This window comes from Pseudopodoces humilis, chromosome 9 (genome assembly GCF_049639895.1).
Source record: "Pseudopodoces humilis isolate 2021_Gansu_Grassland_sample_001 chromosome 9, ASM4963989v1, whole genome shotgun sequence".
Lineage (NCBI taxonomy): Eukaryota > Metazoa > Chordata > Aves > Passeriformes > Paridae > Pseudopodoces > Pseudopodoces humilis.
This window is the reverse complement of record NC_142208.1, coordinates 27,189,891-27,208,408: the sequence shown is the minus strand read 5'-3', so window position 1 is coordinate 27,208,408 and position 18,518 is coordinate 27,189,891. Positions and strand designations below refer to the sequence as shown.

General features: G+C 40.1%; 1 long non-coding RNA gene across 1 annotated transcript in view; it reads left to right on the top strand.

The window, feature by feature from the left end:
* LOC148183801 (uncharacterized) overlaps positions 1–2,739 on the top strand; it is a 32,193-nt gene extending 29,454 nt beyond the window's left edge. The window contains exon 3 of the long non-coding RNA XR_015773238.1: positions 1,822–2,739. This is a non-coding gene — a long non-coding RNA (uncharacterized LOC148183801). The remainder of the gene's footprint in view (positions 1–1,821) is intronic.
* The last annotated feature ends 15,779 nt before the right edge of the window (positions 2,740–18,518 follow it).

Here is an 18,518-nt window from a genome sequence, read left to right as displayed (position 1 = left end):
TTTAGCTATTATATCTGTGCTGGTGAAGGCAAAGGTATCAAACAGGATAAAAAGTGGAATTTGCACAAGCTGTTTTTTATTGTCCAAACTAAAAGAAAAGATAATAATAAAACACAAAACCACCTGCTTTTAAACACCAAGCCTGTTGTCATACAAGGGCTTTATTTTAAACTAGTACTGATTCTTTGAATCTTTGGAAGTAATGTAAGGAGTCTGAGGCTTAGGCAGGGTGAAGCCCACACAAACCTGGTCAGCTGAAGTTCAGACAGAGTCTCTATAAAAGCCAACAATTGGAAAGCAGTTTGAATCTAATGCTTATTAAATTGAGAGTTAACTGGCATGTTTTTAAAGAAAACAACCTGTGCTGTGCTCTCCTTAAATGTGTTCACTGATGAGTAACTGAACATGTGTTTGGGTGGAAACCGAGTCTGTGTAAGTATATGACTAATTGATCTGTAGATGCTAAAAGTAGTTAAATGTTGAGGTGCAGAGAGCACAGAGTCCATTTCTACAGGAGGAAATGAGGTGTTCTCAGTACTGAGAAGTGCTGCTTTTTCTGGTACTGCTTGCAATTAACTTTAATCACACCTTTGTGTTGAGTAGTAATGAGGAACATGGCCAGAAATTCTGGTTCAAAGGGGAAAGCTGTCTTTGTTCTGCAGCAGTGTTACTCACTACAACTGCAGGAATCTTTGAAGAGGCTGGATGAGGGCAGTGTTTTCCTGCTGGAGAAGCAGAATAGGTGTTGGGATATGTTGGGGTTGGATGTTTAGATGAAGCAAAAAAAAAGTCACTCCCTACAGCAAAGTTCGGAGGCAGGAGTGGGAGACTGGAAAATGGCTGCAAATTGTTTATAAAAATCAAGACTAGTCCAGAGCTCAGGGAAGTCAATGGGAGCTCTACAGAAGCTGAAGAAAGTGTATGCCCATCTTTTTTTTTCCTTTGTTTTGTTTTAAATGGTTGTTTAGAGTGTGACAGGGACAATAGGGGCATACATGGAACTGAATCTCAAGGTGTGACCTTGAGTCAGACCTGTGTGGTTGAGCTATACCTCCTGTGCAGTTGTGGAAGTGAGCTGTGTCTGGGTGTTCATCAGGCACACAGAAAGCAGCCACTAGCTGGGAAGTAGAGGTGACAATGTTCCCATGTGAGAAGAATCAAGAAGCTGCACATTTTTAAGGTACTCTGGCACAAGGAGGTCATTCTCTCTGTACTTGGATTTGAAGACATTTTCAGAGCATTGTCATGGTAAATGGAAATGTAAACAGTACAGAAAAGTCTCATAAAATCATAAAATGCAAAGTGCACCAACAAATTGCCACTAATTTCTCTTCTTGTTCTGACACGTTAAAAAGCTCTTCCCAAACACTTCTAAATGTTCATGTTCCCTTGTCCCATAAAACTGACATTTATAATCCTGTATCTCCTGATCTTAGAAGTCCTAGAAATACACAACTTTGGCAATATCGGACCCACTAAAAGCTGTGGGAATCCTGACTATCACTAATACAGCTGGGTGATGTGAGTGTTAAAGAAAAGCAACAAAAGCTTGTCTGAAAACCCTTTCTCCTATGTCTTAGTTCACTCCAAGAAGTCAAGACGAACAGGACTATGCTGTCAGCTGCAATTAACCTTTCTTATATGCCAAAAAAAGTTGGAATTTGCACCAAGAAACTCATGGGGAAAGGAAGACTTAATTCTCCATCTGTGCAGACATAATCCCAGAGCTCCTGCCCTGGGGTGGTGATGCTGGTGGGTGGGTGAGAGGACTGCTGAGTTTGTGCCAATGAGCATGATCTTTAAATATCTGTCTCCCCACAGGTTACAGAAGGGCTTGGAACAGGGGAGGTGTTCACCCACCTGCTGGAATTGCTCCCTATGGCAGCAGCCTGAACCAGAAACCCTGGAGTGAAGCAGGGCAGAGCTGGCAGAGCTGGGGCTGAGCTCCCCAGCAGGCCCAAGGATGAGGCAGCAGGGACAGGCTGTGGTGCTGATCAACACCCCAGGGTGGCCAGGCAGCAACTGGGCTGGCACCTCTTGTCCCTGTCATGCTCATGTGAGGGGTGCACAGATGGACAGGGAGGATACCTGGATTGCTTTCCACTGACAGCAGGTTCACGACTCTTCCTGCAGCTGAGAGTATGGGAGGGGATTACTTAACTTAGCTTTAGTTATTTTAACTTAGATTTCAGTGGATTTTCCTCCTTAAGAGGATTACTCTGTTCCTTGGCAGTGTTTGTTTCTCCTTTTTGTTTGTTTCATGCTTCTGAATTTAAGCAATGGAAATTGCGAACAAAGTAATATTTTGCTGCTGACCCACAGGGCATAATGTGCCTTACCATGAGATAGGAGAGCTGGCTTGCTCTTGGGGTGAGAAGAGACACACTTTATTCATTAGAAATGATGGCTGCTTAAATTGATTGGTAAATGCACAGAATTTTGGGGTGCTGCCTGTGCAGAACCACCTTATTTTCCTTTAAGTCACCCCTCAGTATGGGAGAAAACATGATAATTTGAAAATTAAGTGCTTTTGACTAAATAAATCTGCCATCCTTGCTCTTTCACCTTCAAACACCTTTGTGTAGTAGCACATTGAAAGACTATTTCTGACAATTGTAGTTACACAGAATAAATCTGCTGAGATTAAGGCGTAAGGCAGTAAGAAACAATGATGAAGATATGCATGATGCTCCTGTTGCATGCCCACTGAATGGGAAACGTTGCAATGAGTATCACTATTAGTTCTTGGCTCACAAACTGGAGGAAAATCTTCTAAGATTGTGGTTTTGCAAAATACCTGTTTGAAGAGATGGTTTCAAGATAAGAAAAATAAATTATTTTAATGAATATTTGAACAGGAGCCATTTATTGCAATTGCTGTGAAAAGAAAGCAAGGAAAAATTTCCAGGAGAGTCCTCCAGTTTATGCCTTTTGGCATCCATTATTCATGGTGGGTCCTACATTCACCTTTCCTGCAGATTCTATTCACTCTTTCCTCTTCCCCTATGCTGCATTCCAAATTTGGCTTTTTTTTTTTACTTTCCGAGATACTGTCATAACATATACAGTACATAAGCCTAGAAAAGCTTTAGAAATATAATTGACCTCTATGAATTATTTACAGAAAGGCCCAAAACTCATTAACTCCAAGAATGGAGAAATGGGGAAGGACGTGTGTTGCAGAGTGATTGAGGAAACACTGACTAGCTCTTATTAATTTATTAGAATCCACCTTAATTAATGAGATGCTGTCTGGACTGCTCAGATCTGTTTCCTCCTACAAGATCTCTGAGCTTGGGGAAGTCCCACAGCTGTCATTCAGTGAGGAGAGCTGTCCCTCAGGGGCCAGCAGTGGGGCTGAGACCTTTAATGCCTTTGTCAACTACGTGGTGGGGCTGAATGCACCTGCAGTAAATTTGGACAGGCTCCAGCTGTGGACCCCTGGGCACCTCATGAGGTTCTACAAGACCAAGTCCAGTGTCCTACACCTGTGTCAGGGCAATCCCTAGTTATCAACACAGGATGAACAGGTGGAGAGCAGCCCTGCCCAGGACTGTGGGATGCTGGTGGAGGAGAGGCTGAACATGAGCTGGCAATGTGCACTCACAGCCCAGAAAGTTCACTGTGTCCTGGGCTGCATTAAAAGAGGAGTGGCCAGCAGGGTGAGGGAGGAGATTCTGCTGCTCTTCTGTGCTCTGGGGAGACCCTGGAGTGCTGCATCCAGCTCCCAGATCCTCAGCATGGGAAAGATATGGATCTGTTGGTGTGTGCCTGGAGGAGGACCATGGCAATGGTCAAAAGAATTTTCCTATGAAGATCAGCTGTGAGAGTTGGGGCTGTTGAGAAGAGAGTTGGGGCTGTTGAGAAGAGAGTTGGGGCTGTTGAGAAGAGAGTCGGGGCTGTGAGAAGAAAAGTCTCTGGGACAAACATTATTGCAGCCTTTCAGTTCCTAAGTGTGCTTGTAAGAAAGATGGGGACAGGTTTTTTAGTTTGACTTTTGAAATAAGTTCATATGGTTTTGAACTAAAAGAGGGCAGATTCAGTCTAAATATAAGGAATAAATTTTTTATGTGGGAAGTGGTGAAACAGGGGAACAGGTTGCTTAAAGAGGTGGTAGATGCCTCTGGAAACATTAAAGGTCAGGCTGGATGGGGCTTTGAGTAACCAGATATAATTCCAGATGACCCTGCTTGTTGTAGGGGAGTTGGACTAGATGATCTTTAAAGGTCCCTTCCAACCCAAACTCTTTATTGGTTCTATTTTATTTAAAGTGAACCAAAGAAGAAACTGTCTTTGAAACAATGGGTGTATGGTCTCACTAGCATAAATGCGTTTCCTGGCTTCCCAGAGCACTTACAAGGGATATGTCCTGTTTATTTAAGAACTAGATGATCATTTCTGGAAATAGCTTTTTGGACTTGATTCTAGGAATCCAAGCCCTTGGTTTATAATGCTTGACTGGCCCTGCCTCGTTGCCTTGTGTGCACTCTAAAATAGAAGGAAGTGCTGAGCTCAGCTGCTCCCAGCCCAGTGCTGATGGAACAGGTTGTGCTCAGATGGAAGCTCTGATGTGTGCATGCACATGGGTGCTGGCAAAGAAAGGCAGAGATCCTTGAAATCTGGTGGATGCTCACTGTCACTAGCACTTCTGTTGCTGCCTCTAAGACCAGAAGTATTGTTGATATTTGATATAGCAATATGTTTTTTGAATGTTAAATGTCACCTTAAATGTCTCATGGCATCTTGTGTCTATAGCAAACACCTCAGTGCTACGTGTCATTTTAATATCTATCACTAATGCTTTTTGAGGTATTTATCCTATTACTCTGGATATTTTTTATTGCAGAGGTGTTCTCTTAGCACACTCTGATTTGATAAAATGTAATACATACTCTCTTCTGACTGATTGCTGTTGTCACTCACTATATGTTTGCAGTTTCTTCAAAAGCACAGCCCTCTGAAATCTGCCAGGCAGTGCCTAGAGCTTCTGCCAGCTTTCATCAGCAGTCAGGAGAGAGAAAGCTGCCCTTTCCCAAATCACTTTACTTGTGCTCATATTGCTTATATAATTTGTTTCTCTCAAGTGTTCATCTTTTTCTCTGGAGATCAGAGAGCCAGAAGCCTGTGCTGCTCACTTCAGTTACTGTTCTGTGAGCTGCTGAGCACCCCGGGTCTGAACACACCACCAGCACCAAAGATTTCCTTTTGCTTCCTCACCTTTCTCTTTCACATAGCTGTACTCATAGGATTAGGTAATCCCTTTAGTCTAAAGAGAAAGGAGATTTAACTATATTCTCCCTAATATAAATGCAGTGATGTTTATGGATGTCTCCAGTTCAGTGGTTTAACAGCTTTAATCCAGGTTTGTGTATGCTGGAGTCCAACAGCTATATTTTTCTCACATAAAACCCCATAAACTACCTCAGCTAAACCCCCTCCCACCCCTCCATTACTCTCAAAAAATCCCAAACACTTCTCTTTCCACCCTATCCTTTCCCCCCATAGCTTACTAGCACTCTGATTTATCATCCTGTAAGAAGATTGTCTCAAAGCCCTTATGTAGAGTGTGCATTCAGGTTACCTGAGCATAACAGAACCAGTTCTTTTAAAGCAGTGCTGTGGAATACAGGTAAGAAGAAAGCAGTGACCAGGCTCAGAAAACAAGTTCAGGATTTGTCCTATTCACAACTGTCATATAGTTAATTATAAATGAGAAATTATTTTAATTTTACCCCCATAATTCAGATCCTACAGCTTCCTCTTAGGGTTAATATTAATCCTTGTTAACTTTGAGGATTTGCATGCTTAGTTAAGAAATGCTTTGCATGTGGTGGGAACCTGTAAGAACTGCACCTAGAGATCAACTTCATGATCTTTTTGTACTTTTTCTGGCTTTTTTCAGGCTTTTTCTGTATGTTTTGGGAACTGTGGGTATTTTTTGTGTTAGTGAGAGGCGTCACCTTCTCCACCTTATGTGTTTTATCCTGTTTATCTTCAAGTGGATCCCAGATCCTGTCAATGGGGGAGCCTGCTTCTGATGCAAACAGCACCTTATCAACCCTTCCATTGCTTTTCAAATCATTTGGTCATAACCTCACAAGTTTAGCCAAGCACTGCGGGAAGAAGGCAGCATATAAAATGAGAGAAAAAAACCCTAAATTGTAGATAGTGAGAATGTATTTTGGCCATAGATTTGTCAAAGATATCTAAGGATACGGGGTTAGATCTGTGTGAAAGCAGCAGTGCACAACCTTCCTGCTTCGGCCTGGGAGCTGGGGCTGAGATGAATGCTTATCCTGTCAGGGGTTAAGAGGTTGATTCTGTTCAAAACTCCTTATCTTTGTTATGAGTGCTACAAGGGCACAGAGATAAATATATCTTTCTGCCAAAACTTTCTGGAACATTGCAAATGGCTGTCTTCTTGTCAAGTATCAGAACCAGAGCTGGCCCAAGAAAATCCATCAGAAACCCAAAGCGCAGTGAATTTCTATATAAAGCTTGTCAAAAGCTGCCATCAAAGTGCAAGAAGGTCATTTAAACTTACATTGCTTTTCTTTTCCATGGTATGCATACTTAACTGCTTTTAATTTACTTTGCCCTCTTCCTTATTTTTGCTGTTTTTTCACTCCCACACAGGTTTTTATGATTTGATAAAGAACAGGCTGTTCTTACTGGAAGTGGAAAAAACAGGCTTCTTTTACTGGAAAAGGGAGGTAAAAGAAGGTCTACCCTTCCTTTCCCAAAAGGGAACCAAAAAAGTTCTAAAAAGGTTGAGTGGCAAGTGCCTATATTGGGGATGTTTGACCAAGATTTCAAAAAGAAAGAAAATGCAAAATAATTGAGCTGACTAGTTCTAAAACCACAAGCCCATGTAAAATAGCTGCTACTTGTTATCGAAATGTATGTTTGTACATTTTAATGTGTCCTGTTGGGGAGAAGTTGCAATTCTTCATTTTTTATATGAATAAATATATATATTTGTGAAGGAAAATGACCTGAATACTGTGGTATAGTTAGTTTACTAAAAAAAATACCCTTTTTGGTTCATTTTAGCCAGAAGTTTTTGTAGTAAATGAGCTGTCACTGATCATGCAAATGATACATTGTGAGAGATGGTTTGAAAAAAATTAAGTTTGTGCAACAGGCAAAACTGTATATTCATAACAATAGGGAAAAGGGATGAGTGAAAAGAGAGAATTGAGACTTGATACAAGAGTTGGAGGGCTTCACCATCCTGAATTTCAGAACATGAATATGGCAAAACAATTCCATATTAGTAAAAGAAAAGTAATGAACATGAGGAAGAATCTACCCTAACTGAATGTGCACAGTAGTGGGCTTGGAATGAAATATTTTCATTCAGAAAAGAGATGGTGAATGATGTTTTCAGTCAGAACAAGAACTTGAAGGCCAAATGTAGAAATAATGTAGAAGGTCTGAACAAAAGTAGCTTTGAAGGCAGTGTGAGCAATATAATTATGTACTATGTAGAAAGTGTTTTGAAGGCCAAAAATACAGGTGGTTGGAAAAGGCCATGGAATTAAGGTCCATCAAGAGTTCCTAAGGAGAGGATGGCAGTGCAAACTCCTTGTTTGCTGGTTTTGGCTGTGGCAGAGTTTCCTCAAAGTAGCTAGTATGGAGCTGCATTTTGGATTTGTGCTGAAAACAGTGTTGATAATAAAGATGTTTTTGTTGCTGCTGAGCAGTGCTTACACAGAGTCAGGGCCTCTTCTGTTCCCCTCTCCAGCAGTGAGCAACCTGGGGGTGCACAAGGAGCTGGGAGAGGACAAATGGCCCCAAACAACCACAGGGATATTCCAAACCATATGGTACCTTGCTCAGTATGAACAGCTGGAGAAAAAGGAATGGAGGGATGTTGGGAGTGATGTATTTTCCCCGAGTAATCAGTAATGGAGCCTGGCTCTCTTGGAGATGACTGAATGTCTGCTGATGGGAAGCACCAAATGAATTCCTTCTTTTGCTCTGCTTATGTGCACAACTTTTTCTTTATAGGTCCAAGTGTCTTTATCTCAACCCTTGAATTTTCCTACTTTTACTCTTCTGATTCTGTCCCCATCCCATTGATGGGAGACTGAGTGAGAAGCTGTGTGGTACTTAGGTGCCAGCTGGGGTTGAACCCTGAGAATTCAGCTCTCAGGTTTTCCCACACAAGGTTTGCTGGGTGCATAGATTATACACCACTAGGTATAAAGCTACTTCCTCAAGCATGTGTTGGGGGTTTAGTACTTAACAAACACTCTAGTTTGTTACAAGTGACTGCTAGAAGGTTAAGAGCCTCTTTTGTTTGCAAAAAAAACCCAGCCAAACTCAACTTCTTCATGCAGGGGGTACCTGGGGAAGGTTAAATTCTGTGTGTTTTCACAAGCTGAAATGTAAAAGCTCTTTGGGAAGATCAGTGCAACAAAGGAAGAACAAATCCTCAGCATAACTGATTAACCTGGAGCTTGGCTATGACAACTATGTGTGTACCTTTTCCATGCCATAAAACCAGGTTAGGGAAGGGCTGCTCTCAGTTTCAAGTGACACAGAGTTGCAGGCTTTTACCTTATTTCTGTGCAGAGGATAATAGTGGGAATGTAGAACTTTCCTTATCAGGCTAGAGTGATTTTAAATTGTTGTCATTCATCACCACTTAGGTATCATATGATGTCAGCAGCAGGAGTGGAAATAAGTTCAGAGCCCCAATTCTCCACCTGTGATAAGACACAATACTGGAAAAGAATGGTGTTTCTGGTATTCAAAGGTGTTATGAGGAAAGTCTTTGAGGTTTAACCCAAAAATGAGGGGAAGCTGGGAGAAAGGTAGTCCTTATGGAAGGTAGCAAATGACAGTGCACTCAAAATTGGCCGTCTTTTGAAGGCATTCCCAGAGTAGGAAGAAAATTATTTTTCTAGCTCAATATTCCTTTTCCTTGGGAGTGAAAGTTTTAACTAAAGTCACTGAGATCATGAAATACATCATGGGTAAAGAGCATCACAATTTAAAACATCAGAGCTGAAGATCTGAGGAAACTCATTTCAAGAGAAACTTTCCTCAGTCTCTGACATTTTGAAGCAGAAACTTAATAGATGTCTTTCTGGACAAGAAAGAATTACATGAAAGTTTCGTAAATTCCAAGAAAAATGGAGATTTGGAGGGAACAGTCTTAGTAAGAGATGAAGTGAAACAGCTGAGAGGTTATTTATAAATGATGAATATTCTTTCCAAGGAGTTAAAAGGATTCTACATTACTGTGGTAGCAATAATGGAAAATGGCTTTCTGAGTGACAGAGAGATATTGTCAGCAGAAGAATAGGGAAGTGATTTACTGACTTTTTTTCTTTAGTTATAAAACTCTCTTCTATCAAATGTCAGTAGAAAATATCTTTTACAGTATGGTCAGTTAAAAAAAAATTGACCAATGTGATGATAAAATAGAAGGGTTTCTTCCCTGTAAGTGGATTATTTCTCAGAGCTTTAATATGCTTCAAATGCAGGACAATGTTTTATTGTCATCTGTACTTCCCCATCTCAGACTTTGTAGCCCAGAGTTCCAGGCTGTCTGAACCTCCTGAGGAGTAGGACATAAGGGTTTTCTAAGAATAAATTCCTGCTTGAATTGTAGCATCCTGTTTGATGGGGGAAATGCCCACTCTGATTCTAAATATATTCCTTGGTGCAGAATTGACCACAGCTGACGAACTTTGGGTGAACAGTTGCAACATCAGTTTTGTTGGGGGAAATAGAAATGTGCTTTTATTTTCAGTCTGGAAACATTGTCCTGGCAGGGAAACAGCCTGAGAATGTGGACTGGACATTGAGTTCTGGCTCTTTCTAACTGTGCAAGAAAGTTCCCATTTAGAATAATTCCTTCAGCTCTCTATTCTTCATTCATTCCTTTAATGTCAGGATGATAATACCTGTGCCCTTCCTGCCTGTTCCTTTGCAAAGCAACATGAAAAACATAATTCTGTGTACCCAGCTCTCTTCCATTCCCTGTAGCTGACTGAGAATGGCCAACTCTTCCTTTTTAAATGCAAACTGAGTGGTGAGTGCTGTCCTTACCTTCCTGCCAACACTGGGCCTAGGATATATCTGAAGTGGGGAGTCCAAGCACTGTCCTTGACTGCTGTCCAAAAGACCAAAATGCAGAAATAGAGCACTTGAAGAGTGAAAGAGAGAAAGAAAGTGACAAAGGTTTTCTTCATAGTTTGGTCTTGGGTCTAAGCAGGTCCTTGTCAGATCCTGGTCAGGTTTAGTGGTTTTGCTGCCTCCCTGCTGCACAGCACAGAAAGGGCTCTTGCTGGCTTTGTGCCTTCAGAGGCAAGAGAATTGTGTAATTATCAATACAGGGTGTAGACAGTGGACTTTAGAATTTGTGGGTGTTGGGCATGTGGGAAATTAGGAATCTTTTCATAACAGAAAAAGTAGAAATTTTTTCATGGAAAAAAGTTTCTTTTGGGATACCTGAAGACCAAAAAGTTTTAATGATATAAGGTTTATCATAGTGCCAATGCATTATAAAAGATACTGTGCTTTTCAACATCACAACCATTCTATGATGTGAGAAGTATAAATCTTTACTGGAAAAATATTATTGCACTATTCTAATAAAATATTTCAAATAATTTTTGGAGGAATTTCTGAATCTTCTGCTGTACAATGGTTTAACCTATATGTTCTGAGATAAAGAAGAAAGGAAATCTTTGCCAAAACTGAACTTCTCTACTTATCTAACTCTTTATTTCCACATGTTTGACTATGGTAGAAGTCATTATTCCCCATCCAAATCATCTCCTTCTGGTGGACAAAGTTCTAAATAATATCTTGCATTTTAATGGTAGTGAATTTCAGAGCTGTCAAATCTCTTCCTGTCTAATCTTGCCTGGAATTTTTTTAGAAGCTCTTTGATCCTGCAAACCCTTCTGTTGTCTCTTATGTTTTGCCTTACTTCAGGGAGAAGGTGTTTTGAAAAGTCAGTGACCCATTGTGCTAATAGGTTGCTGACTTGCATTAAAAGTGAAATTTTGTCTTCATCCAAAAATCCTAAGAATCTTGCTGAGGTCTTGATTATACTGAACAACATCATTAACATTCATGAAATTTGTTGAAGAGACTAAAACCATAGAGAGAAGAGTTTATTTTCATAAAATGTCTTAAAACCACCCTACATTCTTATGTTGCCAGTGATACTGCCAGCTAAAAAGCCTAAAAGTAATTTATTCTGCTTCTCCTTGCCAAAAGAACATCCTGTGACACAGTATAAGGTTACAGCTCATCTAGCTGAATTTTTTCCTGGAGCACTGAGAAGTTGACGATGACCAAAATTTCATCCTGCTCATGAAATAACTTTTTATAATTAAAATATAAAGTACACCAGAAAATTTAAAACCTCCTAAACAAAGCCATGAGCTAAAAAAAAAAGACAAAAACCAACCACAAACTAAAAAACTGGTCAGGTCAAGATTACATTTTGTCAGGCTTAAACTGAAATGTTCAATAACTATAAAATGCAGCAGTACTTCTGCTAATAGGCAGTTCTCTTGTTTTGAGTTTAAAACTTTTTTCTTGCTAATGTTTAGGCTTTTGTCTGTAATTAGAAAAACCTAAATCTTCCCCTGTGCTTGAGTTGATATTTACTCTGCTCCAGTAACAGATTCTAATTTCTACATTCGAGTAGTGTAGAATTAAATTATCTAATTTCATACAGTTTGGGATTCTGGAGAAAGAATTAGGATAAGATTTTAATAGAAAAACCTGAACTCTGGTGACTGTGTGTCTTTTCCTGGTCAGCTAATACTGCAATAAACTCTTGCAAATTCTCTTCCTTTGAATTTTTACTCTTGCTTGAACAGACCAGTCAACATCAGCTGGGACTGCAGACCCAGGCTGAAGCCTTTTAGCAGTTTGCAGCGTGGTTATTATCATTAGCTGTGTTTAAAGAATGAGAGAGAGCGTTGTAGGCAAGGTCTTGGAGAAAGAGCTGACATTTGATACTAGATGTGTGGCTGATTTCTAGGTGACAGTTTAATGTAAATTGTTATTTTACCACTGCTTTGTTTCCTTGCACTGGAAGTGGGGCAGGAATTGAGAGGACCAGCACATGGCTATCAGAGTTATAATCACAGAATTGTTTGGGACAGAAAGGACCTTAAAGATTCACTGGTTCCAACCCCCCTGCCGTGGGCAGGGACGCCTTCCACTGGTCCAGGTTGCTGAAAGCCCTGTCCAGCAGGGATGGGATATCCAGAACTTCTCTGGACAACCTTGTGCCAGTGTCTCCTGCTGCTGTTCCAGCACGTGGGACAGCTGCTGGTGTTGGAAGGGGGATCCCATGGGGCAGCTCCCCAGCTCAGCAGGTTGAGCTGCGTCTCACAGCTGGCCTGGTGGAGCAAGGCAGGCTGGCACCGAGGTGTGCTGGGCAGAGAGGGTTCACTGGCAGCTGCAAAAGCTCCTCTCCCAGCAATATTGATAGAGTTGGTGACATCTCTGCTGTCTCCTGATTCTTGAGCATTGCCTGTTGTCCTTTCCCAGGGCCCTGCAGACATCTGGTTTCCAGCAAGCTGAAAATTTAACTGGAAATGACTTCCTATAAGTTGGTGCCAGAAAAGTCAAGAAAGCATTGTCGTATTTGATTTCTCTTATTTCATAAAATTAACTTATGTTTAGAAGAACATTTTTTTTTTTTTATTATAAAATTGAAATGTTTTGTTCTCAACAGACGCAGTTGGGTAAAAGTTGGCCTGTGCTTGGGGAAAGTAAAAGCTTACAAATCAGTAGTAAATAGTCAGAAAAATGAAAACAACCTCTTATCAGGTTTTCTACTTTGCTGAACAATAAATAACCTCATAGTGTGAGGTATTATTTCCCCCTTTCTTTTCATTGTGCCTTTGAACTAAAGAATGTATTTGTATTATGCACCTAATTACACCACTGCTGACTTACATGGCATTTTCCTGGGTAAACAAAGCTAATGAATGCATGGTCTATACTTAAAAGCTGTTCTCAGTAGTGGGACATTCTCTCCTCCTCCTCCTCCACACTCCACTGCATCAATGGGCATGGTTACAGTGTGGTAATTACATTTTTTCTTACATTTATTTATAAAAAAAAGGCAAGCAGAGAGGCCCTCCTGCTCAGTTGCCTAGGTTATTCCATAGGCTGCCAAGCAGCCTGTGTGGTATCTGCAATTATGCAGTGAAGCCAAACCACGAGGCAAAGAACCCCACAGTGGCCTCAGTCCCAGGAGTGTCCCAAACCACACCGGGGGCTGAATTTTGCTCTCTACCACTGCCTGGTGCTGGGAGTGAAACAACTGTCACTTATTTCTGTAACTAAACAGCAAAGAACAAAGTAGCAATTTCCAAGCCCAGGTGATGCTAAAAAAATGTGTGAGTGCTGTCCAAGCTGACCCTGGAACACAGAGGAGCTGTGGCCTCTTGCCCTGACAGAGAACCTGTTTCACTGGTGTGTGATGAAGATGCACTTTTGTGTGTGTATGTGCTCTGAAACTGATTTATCATTTCCTTCTGCCTGTCTAGTAAATTACTCTGGCAGCCCAAAGTTCCTGCCAAATTTTCCAAGAGAGGTTGCAAGGGAAACTGCTGGAGGTGGATGAGGCCAAGTCTATGGAGGGGGAAAGACTTTAACAAAGGAAAAGCTGGTCTGTTTGAAATCCTGCTGATGGAGCCATGGAAGTGCCCTACATCCCTGGATCTGCCCTCTGAGGTGGGCTCAGACACCGGGGAGGGAACTCCTGCCCTGTCTCTTGCAGGGTGAGGCTGTAGAAATGACTGTCGAGTATCTCTTCCCAGAGAGCAAGAGGGATGAACTGCAGAAGGGAGAATGTTGGCTTTCCGTCAAGGCTGAGGGAGGGGAAGGAGGCCTGGGGAGGAATATCAAGTGAACATCATTCTGTAACCACTGGAGCAATTGCCTGTGCCTTCCTAGCCACGGTTTTCATTATTCTTTACAGTCATCTGTGCTAGATATTTTACCTCCTCTCTACTGATAATTGATTTCAACATTCAGTACTGCTTGTTAGTAGTCCTTACCACTGGCACACTTTTCCATCTGCCACCAGATCTGTGCTTTCTTTGACATCCTGCTTTAGAGGTGAGACCCAGGGATGCTGCACTTAGACCAGGGAGAGGGACTGAGACCTCCTGGATCAATCACAATTTTCTGGGAGGAGTTGATTGTGTTGGTCCAGCTCCCTTTGGGGTTGTGTTGTATTGCCATGGGGAAGGGGGTGGAAATCATTAAATGTGATAAGGAATAACTTTGACTATGGTGTAGTTCTAATGTATCAAAGCCATCTTCAACACCCCAGAGGCAGATGGGAAAAGATGATTAGATGCTAACAAGCTGGTAAATCAACAAGAGTAAGGGCTAATTAAGTTGTAATTGTTATGCTAATATATATGCTACAATCTAAAAGAGCTGGGAAGTTGCTTTCTGTCACATCTTGGAAAGAGCTGGAACATTGTCCTGTTAGGCTACAAGGGACACGAGGGACATGACAAAGCTCAGACTTACCAGTATTTGCCATTTTGGCTAAGAACCTTGCAAAATGGAAATAAGATGGTAAAAAGTATCAAAGGATATTCCTCACCCTTCACAACCAGGCTTGCTGTCTAATCTAATTATCCAGGTATTGGTCTACTAACTTATTCACCCATGGGAGGAACAGGCAGTAATATAAATCTGTTTGGTTTTGTATTGCAGTAAATCCTGGAATTTCTTTGTAGAGATGTTTATGAACTGTTTCCCTTTTAATCAAAATGAAAACAAAAAATCCAATAATAAAAACAATAAAAAGCCTCCCACCAAAACTACCCAAATGCACAGAACACCACCACAAAACTACAAAAAAACCCTGAATTCCCAAACCTACTAACACTCCAGCTCTGAAGGTAGACAGTCTGTGGGTAACCTAGACCTCACCTCACAAATGCATGCAGTAAATGGGTCTTTATCAACCAGAAACAATTCTTATCAGATGGACTTTCCTAAGAGAGGGAGAGCAGGTGAATTTTGGCCAGTTGTTTTCCCAGAGCAGGTGATTCCCTGAGGACATGGTACCTCTCTTGGACCTCAGCTGCCAGCACTGGGCCGCTCTGCAGGGCTTGAGGTGCTAACAACAATTAAACCCACAGCTCCCGGGGTGATTAGGTTCTGTTTTCCTCCCATGGGTGCACAGTTTTGGAGATCTCTGACTCATGGTAATGTGAGGAGCTAAAAAAGCAGTCTTAGCTCCTTCAGGTCATCATCTATTTGCCTTGCACATTAATAACAGCCTAAGATGTGTTCAGACCTAAATGTGTGAATGTGGGATGTGAGTACAGCTGGACTGAAAAAATAATGATTGTTGGATGTTCATGTTATCTTTTTCCATCCTGGAAACCATCAGTGGGAGTCTAATGACTTGTTTAGAAGATTGCAGGAGACAATTGCTAAAGCAATCAGCAAATATGATTATAACGTCTCAGTTCAGTAGACTTTCTATCTTAAGTAGATTTGGAAGTGAAACATCTCTAAAAAAGCAGCAGAAGAGGAAGAGAGCATTTTTCCTAAACCAAAAATTGTCAGTTATTTCACTGTTAGTTATTCAGTATTTCACTCAAATTGTTCTTTTTAATGTTGTATTTATATTTTGTTTTGCAGCTGTAGTTAAATAGGTCTTGAATGAAGGGAAAAGAGAAACGAAATATATGTCTCTTGCCTCAAGGGAGAATTCTTGGATGTAAATAATGAATGAGAGTGACTTCAACAGAAAAATGAGGAGTTTTGGAGGCCTCAGAATTGGTCATCTTTTATATCATTAATAAAAAATTAACTATTGTAACAGCCAAAGTGCTTTATATAGTCACAGGGTAATTCAGTAAATGAAACTTTACTTTAGACAAGTGAGAGTAGGGGTTTGCTTTCTTTTTTGGTTAGATTTTTTTTTTTGGTTGGTGGATTTTTTACTAGATCATGTGCTACTTGTGTCCTGGGTTAATTATTAAGGTGAGCAAGTGCTGCTGGATTTGTGCATGCAAACCACAGCTGTGAGAGGGTTGTGATTGCAGCCAGGATGAGATGGAAGAAGAGTCTTGTTTCCCCCCTCTCACCTCACACAGCCACTGGCCATGGAAGGGCAAGAGGGAGATGTGTTTGCTGACTCTCCCAAGTCAAGGAGAGATCTAAACAGCTGCTCAGCCAAATTTGAAATGATTGCTGGACAGATGAATGCCTTATTTTGGGAAAGTGTTTTTTGCTTTATCTTGAGAGATCCCTAAAAAGAGTATTGCCTTTTCTGTTAGGTGGCACATTTGATTATTTTCTTGAAGCAGCTGGACAGTTGCTATCAGCTCTGCATGGCTGAGACTCAGTAATAAAAGGTCTTGAATAGTCAAACCTGCATCACAAAGCACAGTTTCCAGGTGATCAGGGGGTTTTTACCTGTTCTGTGCCATCAGATCAGTGCAAAACAGATGGAGTAATTGCCCAGCAAAGATCATCACATTTAATGCTTTAGTATAATAATCCTACAAGTCAGTGTAAAAGTACAGATGGTAAATTATGTCAATTAACAGGAGCTTTGTGTATCTCTTAAACAAGAGACTTTAAAGGCAGTAACAAATTTCAATAAACTAAATAATAGACAAAAATGTACTTAGGAGCTTTTAAGCATGATGCCTTTCCAGTAGAGTACTCAGCTTCTGTTAAAATGCAAATTTTGACTCATCACTTGGGAGAGTAGTGAGCACCTGAGGAAATACTAGAGGCAACTAAATGTATCCAGTTCATTAAAATACATAATCCTCTAATAAAAAGTAGCATTATCTCAGGAGGGTTGTATACTTTAGCTTACTTCTCTGTGAGGAAAGTCTTGCCTCAAACTTCAAGTGATACAAAAGGAAATTGGAGGAAAACTTGCAGATCTTATTCAAGCCTAGACCTTTTAGGACTTGAACAATTTTCATGTACTATCTCACTCTTATTGCAGTAAGTATCCTAGGGGGTGATTTTTTTGAAATTGTTTTTCTAACTGGCAAAATAAATGTGATATTTTTCTTACTGTTTCTGTCAAAAATGGACTTTAGAGACAGAAGCTCTCTCAATCTTAAAAAAGAAAAAAACTTTAATACAGAAAATTAGATCTACAAAGAACAAGTTTTCCCCACAGAAAATGCTGATGTGTTTAGCAGTACACATGTAGGCATGCACACAAATATTTAGAAAAAACTGTACTTTTGAGAAAAAGAAGCAAAATATATATTTTGGATTTTAAGTTGTTTTCAAAACCTGAAAATTTTAGGTATTCATCTAAAAATACACTTTTTAATAAAAGCCATATAATTTAAGAGGGTAACTTAAAGGTCAATACCTCAAATTCTCTAATAAAATCATTGGAAAAAATGTCAGGTGGTCATGCCAGCTATTGGTTAAGCTGAATGTGCATTGTGGGGCTTCCTCAATGGAGAGGTGACTGGTGCTCTGTTACTGTATCCTGTTAATATAGTTTCATGAAATACAACAGTATTTCCCCTTCTGTACTTATGCAAAAGGTCTTACAAATGTATTTGATCCTGAAATTAAGTAATTTTCTTATCTTGTGCTGGCATCTTCATAATTCCTTTTCCAGGGACCTTAATTCATTTTGCACTCATCAGTCTAAAGGAAAAGAAAAAAAAAATCAAAATCTAAATCTCTTGAAATCTGTGGCTTTTCTGTGAAATTTGCCCCAAAACCATGACACTAAATGGTTTGACAGGGCAGCCATGCATATCTTTCTGTGCATTAGTATATTGGCTTTTCTTTATATTGCAGCTGCTAGGGGATAAAATCAGTTCTTAGTGTTGATTTCTGAAACATCCAAAAGGCTACAATAAAACATAAAAGAAGAGAGATTGACGTAGCAATATCCCTTAATGTGCTTGTTCCTCATCCAATCCCTGTAAATAATTACCTGTCTGAAGTTGTACAAGCACTTCAGTTTGGCTAGAGACAGCTATTGATTTAGAAATCAGATGTGCTTGGGCTTGGTTGGGAAAAAAAAAAAAGGAACAACTTTTTAAATTAATTTTTTTCTCAGCCTGCTGTAGCCATGAATAAGCATCATTCATTTTATGCAATTTCCATTTGAAACATTTTTGTACTGGGAATTTGTTTACCACTTGTGGCCTGCTAGTCTGAAAATTAGTTTTCTAACTATGCCTTCTAACCAAGCATTTGAAATGCTCCATTAAATTTTATAGGGTTTTTTTTTATCTATTGTTTATGGAAATGTTATCTGTCTATCTCTATACAGGGTAAAATTATGTATTTTTAAAGATACAAAGACCTGGATTTTAGTGATCTTAGAATGTTTATTTTGATTATTTAGTTTATTTTTTAGAAGGCTGAGCTGCTGGAAGAGCCACAAAATTAATACTAAAAGAGTTCTGACCATTGGAAGATTTAATCAAGAAATAAATATTCTTCTACATTTTCTCTCCCAGGAATTACCCTTACTGATTAAGCAAAACTGA